Below are 6,845 nucleotides of genomic sequence, written 5' to 3' on the forward strand. Positions count from 1 at the left end.
CGCTCCATGACACTCCCAGAGAAACGCAGCTGACAAATGCGCTATGGTGCAGCGGCGGCTGGATACAGGCGCAGGGACCGCGCAAGACCCCAAAATTCCTGCTGACATCTTGGCACCCACAGGAGAGGTATGGACTGCATAACACAATTATCACACTGACAGATGGATTCAGAGCCCATGCACTATGTGTACGCGGGGATTTTCAACTCCTGATGGACGCTGTAAGTTGGTGTGCATCAATGGGCCTCACACTACAAGTGCAGTATACTCCCGGTGACCTGAGAAGAGGCATCGGCTAATCTGGAGCTCCCCATGCATATGCTAGCAACCCTTGATCTGCAGCATATAAGGAAACTGTTTTGAGTCTGAACATTTACCCGCACACTAACTAGTGGGACTGCTTACCGTATTAATACATATATTAAGCCACAATCATAACTCTCTACACAACTACCATGGGCTTGATTTATTCTTCAATACTATTCTTGCATGTAATGCCACACTGAGGGATCTGGTCAGTGGTATGTTCCTCCTCCTGACATGTACACGGTGGACATATACCCATAGTATCCACAAGTGCCCATGCTGTCGGCGGCCGAGATAGCATGGCTTACTTCTCTAAGGTTTTAAATAATATGTTTGCTGTGTGTGTTATAGAGTAACTGGGATAAGGTTAGTCCCTCCTCTGCTTTGTTATCTCATTATGTGTTCCCTAGTTTTATCCATACGACTTCTGCATTTTTGTTTCTAGCTATAAGTATCTCCTGATCAGCCCCATTCTGAGAAATCACATGTAAACAGACCTTGGGCTCTGGCTCCCTGGGTTTTGGTGTTCAGCCCCTGTTCAGCCATGTCCTCAGTGTAACAGGCTTTTTAGAGAGGCACTTTATTTCTGTAACTAAATTCTAAGGCTGTTGTTTATTACCCTCATGAACACATATACAGGGGTGCCGTAGGCACTCCATCCACTTAGGCTTATCATATGTACAGATTTCACTCATTATAGGATGATTTGGTTTCCGATGCAGGCTGGACCTACACTGGTACCTTGATGTACAGCCTCTCTCCCTAAAATATTACAATGGAGCAGCATAACCTCCGTCATAAGTGATACCTTAGACTCCCCGGCCCTACTATGCAAGATATAGACTTAGTGTAACAACACATGACCGTTACTCGAGCTATAAATATCTATACAATATGTCTGCTCCACAGTATAGCTAAGTCCCTATATTTTGGCAACACAGAAGGCACATAATAAATCACATACCATGGACGTCTAGAAGGCAAGCCTTAGAAACATTTGTCTGTCTCTAACAGTTATGTCTATTTGTAATAAATATATACTAATCCTTGTTGGTGCAATGAATAATATAATTTCCTAAGTACTATAATTTACAGTACAACAGTACGACTCAAATTTATAGATATGGAGAATCTTATAAATACAAGAATGCACAATATAGCCTCCGCCCATGAGCAATTAGCTTGTCCATGTAGTTATGGCGCTTTCTCTAATGTAACGTGCTTATTTTAAGTCAGGTCGCAGCAGCTTATCTTGCATTCTTTAGAAATGTACAAGTCTCGGATACATCTTGGTTAACGCACCTATATTTCCACCTCCTCCCTCCCACATTTTCAAATAATATACCTCCTAACTTAGGAGGGCTATCTTAGCGGTTTATCTTGCTTGTACCGCACCCTAACCACTATCATATTCATATATCCTGTAGTGCAACGTGATAATGAACATATTTCTCCTTACCAGTTCTGCAGGTTTGTTTAGCGATTTTTGTTTAATAATAAAAAATTATAAAAAAGGTTTCTCATCTGAGATCCAAGAGAGATCTCAATCTATTTGAATTTACCTACTATAACTATGTTCGTAATACATCATTATGAGGCCCCAGAGTGGCCCCTTACATTTTTAGTGGGTATATAGTCTTAAAGGCAATTGTTGTGCATTTTAAGATTACGTTATGTCATGTAATGTAATTATACACTGTATTTGTAATTTTTTTTCAATGACAATTTTTGTATGTTTGCCTTATTTGAAACCTCAATAAAGAATATTTAAAAAAAAATAAAAAAAAATTATTAGGCAACTTAACAAAAAACAAATATATACCCATTTCAATTATTTATTTTTACCAGTGAAACCAATATAACATCTCAACATTCACAAATATATATTTCTGACATTCAAAAACAAAACAAAAACAAATCAGTGACCAATATAGCCACCTTTCTTTGCAAGGACACTCAAAAGCCTGCCATCCATGGATTCTGTCAGTGCTTTGATCTGTTCACCATCAACATTGCGTGCAGCAGCAACCACAGCCTCCCAGACACTGTTCAGAGAGGTGTACTGTTTTCCCTCCTTGTAAATCTCACATTTGATGATGGACCACAGGTTCTCAATGGGGTTCAGATCAGGTGAACAAGGAGGCCATGTCATTAGATTTTCTTCTTTTATACCCTTTCTTGCCAGCCACGCTGTGGAGTACTTGGACGCGTGTGATGGAGCATTGTCCTGCATGAAAATCATGTTTTTCTTGAAGGATGCAGACTTCTTCCTGTACCACTGCTTGAAGAAGGTGTCTTCCAGAAACTGGCAGTAGGACTGGGAGTTGAGCTTGACTCCATCCTCAACCCGAAAAGGCCCCACAAGCTCATCTTTGATGATACCAGCCCAAACCAGTACTCCACCTCCACCTTGCTGGCATCTGAGTCGGACTGGAGCTCTCTGCCCTTTATCAATCCAGCCACGGGCCCATCCATCTGGCCCATCAAGACTCACTCTCATTTCATCAGTCCATAAAACCTTAGAAAAATCAGTCTTGAGATATTTCTTGGCCCAGTCTTGATGTTTCAGCTTGTGCGTCTTGTTCAGTGGTGGTCGTCTTTCAGCCTTCCTTACCTTGGCCATGTCTCTGAGTATTGCACACCTTGTGCTTTTGGGCACTCCAGTGATGTTGCAGCTCTGAAATATGGCCAAACTGGTAGCAAGTGGCATCTTGGCAGCTGCACGCTTGACTTTTCTCAGTTCATGGGCAGTTATTTTGCGCCTTGGTTTTTCCACACGCTTCTTGCGACCCTGTTGACTATTTTGAATGAAACGCTTGATTGTTCGATGATCACGCTTCAGAAGCTTTGCAATTTTAAGAGTGCTGCATCCCTCTGCAAGATATCTCACTATTTTTGACTTTTCTGAGCCTGTCAAGTCCTTCTTTTGACCCATTTTGCCAAAGGAAAGGAAGTTGCCTAATAATTATGCACACCTGATATAGGGTGTTGATGTCATTAGACCACACCCCTTCTCATTACAGAGATGCACATCACCTAATATGCTTAATTGGTAGTAGGCTTTCGAGCCTATACAGCTTGGAGTAAGACAACATGCATAAAGAGGATGATGTGGTCAAAATACTCATTTGCCTAATAATTCTGCACTCCCTGTATGATGCTCCTCCAGAGTGGAAGAGAAAACAAGGATGTCAACCAGAAAGACGATGACAGTGCAGTTGAAGAGGTCACTGACGACATCATTGACAAATGCCTGGAAGACTGCAGGGGCGTTACACAGCCCAAAGGGCATTACGAGGTATTCATAATGTCCTGATCTTGTGTTGAAGGCGGTCTTCCATTCGTGGCATTCGTGGAAGATATGAATCAGGTTGTATGCCCCACTTAAGTTTAGCTTGGTGAAGAAGCGAGCATCCTGGAGTGGGTCATACAGTTCGGCGATCAAAGGAATGGGATAGAGATTCTTAATAGTTATGTTGTTCAAGGCCCTGTAGTTGATGCAGGGTCTGAGTCCACTATCCTTCTTACTGACGAAAAAGAAGCCTGCCCCAGCAGGAGAGGAGGAAGGGCGAATTAAACCTTTAGCTAGGTTCTCTTGGATGTACTCCTCCATAGATTTGGTTTCAGCTTTGGAGAGTGGATAAGTCCTCTCTTTAGGAAGTGGGGCTCTGGGAAGGGAAGGTTTGGAGGAGTCTGTATACTGGCTATGGGAATGGGGAGCAGAGGAGTGACTTTAGCAAGGCAGGAGTGGAAAGATGAGGTACCCCAGGAAGCCAGTTGTCCTTCTGCCCAGTCGAACAGTGGATTGTGTATCCGAAGCCAAGGAAGACCAAGGATGACAGGCTGTGCTGGGGAATGAATGACCTTGAACTGCAGCTGTTCGTATGAAAATGGATCAACCCTGAACCAAGAAGGTGCCATCCAGAGTAGTTATTTTGAGACAATGTCTTTTCTGCAGAAGAGACAAGCCAGCTTGAATTATAAAATAGTGATCCAGATAATTTCTAGCTGCCCCTGAATCATAGAAGGCTTGAGTGTGGACAGTATTCTGAAGGAAGGTAAGGGTAACAGGTACCAGAATCCGAGAAGAGTGAGGGGATTTAGTAGAGATCATACTTAGAGGTACCCCAGTGTTATCCCCTAAGCATTGGCTTTTTAAGGCCGAACGCCACAGTTCTTTAGTTGGTGGGATTTAGAAATACAATAAAAGCATAGTCTCAATCTTTTTCTTTTCTGTCTTTCAGACTCTGAGGGTTTGAAGGAGGAAAGATCCATGAGTTCCTCTACAGGGGTGGCTGGAGAAGTGGAAGGGGTAGAGGACACTGCAGAAACCGGATGAATAGAAGGACGGGAGGGAAGGATTCTCCGAGTTCTGCCTCTCTTGGCTTGTCTCTCCTGGAAGCGAGAGTCTAGACTGATACAAAGTGTTATAAAGTCATCCAAAGACGAGGGAATATAACGATAAGTGAGTTCATCTTTGATGCGTTCATGCAGACCCCTCCTAAAGGCTGCCTTGAGGGCACTGCCATCCCAACTGGTCTCTAGTGCCAAGGTGCGAAAATCGATGGCAAATTGTGCCACAGTTCTATTGCCCTGGTGAAGATCTAGGAGAGAAAATTCTGCAGCAGAAGTATGGCCAGAAGTCCCAAAGACAGAAGTAAGTGCAGAAATGATAGCATCAGCGTCGTTCAGGAGTGGAGCGTTCTGTTCCAAAAAGGGAGAGACCCAGGCTAGGGCCTTGTCTTTCAGTAAGAAAGTGATAAAGGTGAACCTTGACTAGTGAGACGGAAATGTGTGAGGATCAGTGCGCAAGTGCAGCCTGCATTAGTTAAGAAAACCCCTGCAATCAGTAGTATCTTTATACTTGTGAGGCAATGGTATCCGGGGTATACTTCTAGAAGCATAGGAAGAAGCCGCAGTACCAGGAGCAGAGAGTGGCGGTACAAGATCAGGAGCGGTATTCCTCGCAGTAACAAGTAAAGAAAGTTGAGCGGTTATAGCCTCTAGCTTGGAATCCATATTCTGCAACTATGTGGCATGGGTTCCCAACATCTGTCCCTGAATATAAACTGCTCATGCTATCTCATCTGGCTCCATGGCCCAAGTATAATGTTATGCTCGTGGGATACTCCACTATCAGACTAAACTCGGCCAGTAGTCTTCTTATATCGGCGTCTAGTCGGAATGATAGGGAATATCCCAGAGCAGAGAAAGTTTGCAAGATGAGATAAATAGCACTCACCACAGTCAGGATAGTCTTCAGCGGCAACGGTAAAGCTGTCCAAAGGTAAACTACTAGAATGGTCAGGCAGGCAGGGTTTGGCAACTGTAAAGCAGTCCAAGGGTAAACCACTAGAAAAGTCAGACAAGCAGAGTCCAGTGGCAGTATATCAATCCAGCAATTTAGAAGTTAATCAGGCAGAGTAGTCAGACAGGCAGGGTTCATCAACAATAAAGCAAATAGCAGAAACGATCTATCACACCCAGGAGCACACAAAGTAACACCTATACTTGGGCAGATATAGATCGATTTGAAAACACATAGGTGCAGGATTCACACCAGAGGCGTCAGGCCCGGCATCAGAGAGAGAGGAGCGTGCGGCAATGACGTCAGCGCCGCACGCATCCAGACCTGACACAGCCCCTGGTAACGAGCAGGGAAGGATACACCGCGCGCCCTAGCAACGGCTAGATCGGTGTGGCGTGACATATGCACATTGGTGCCCTTTCCAGTCAAACACTTTTTAACAATATTAAAATATGTATTTATTAAAATGTGTATATGTGAGTGTAATACTGTATATATATATATATATATATATATATATATATTTTTTTTTTTTTTATATATATATATATATATTTTAACTTTTACACTTTACTTCAGGCCAAGTCAAGCTAAATATTCTAGTGCAGTTTTGGCTTTTGCTCAAGCATAACCTATAACTTTCAACTTGTAATATGAACGCTATTTAGCGTAGTTGCAAACTATTGAAAGTAAAGGTGGTGCTAGACCAATGTTGGCCACGCTATCCCTTCTCTGGTAAATGGAATTTACCATGGACCATGAATATGAAGTTGCGTTCTAATGTTAGTGCGGTCCAAGGATATTGCTTATTGCGTTCACGCTTTCATTAGTGCACCATTTGTTAATCTGGCCCTATGTATATTTTATCCTTTGTCGAAAGGTACTTTGATTTAAAGCTAAATGTTCTTTTATGCTGATTACTAAAATATACTATTTCTAGACTAAAATTTACTACATTTTCAAAAAGTGTAAAACTTTAATAGTAAATAAAGTCAACATATGTAGTTTTACTGAGGTAACATCAATAATATGGTTTATTATTGCTTATTTTGATGCATAACTTTGACAGGTAAGTCTTAGATGTGAAAATAATACATTATCAGATTTGGTTATTGGCTTTCAAAAACAGAGAAATACTCCAAATAAATAAACACTTAAATTGTAGAGACAAAGGGGTAGTGTACCTCATAGAGTGCAATATTTGCAAACTTCAGTATATTGGAAAAACGGT

This window comes from Bombina bombina, unplaced genomic scaffold (assembly GCF_027579735.1).
Source record: "Bombina bombina isolate aBomBom1 unplaced genomic scaffold, aBomBom1.pri scaffold_1006, whole genome shotgun sequence".
Classification (NCBI taxonomy): domain Eukaryota; kingdom Metazoa; phylum Chordata; class Amphibia; order Anura; family Bombinatoridae; genus Bombina; species Bombina bombina.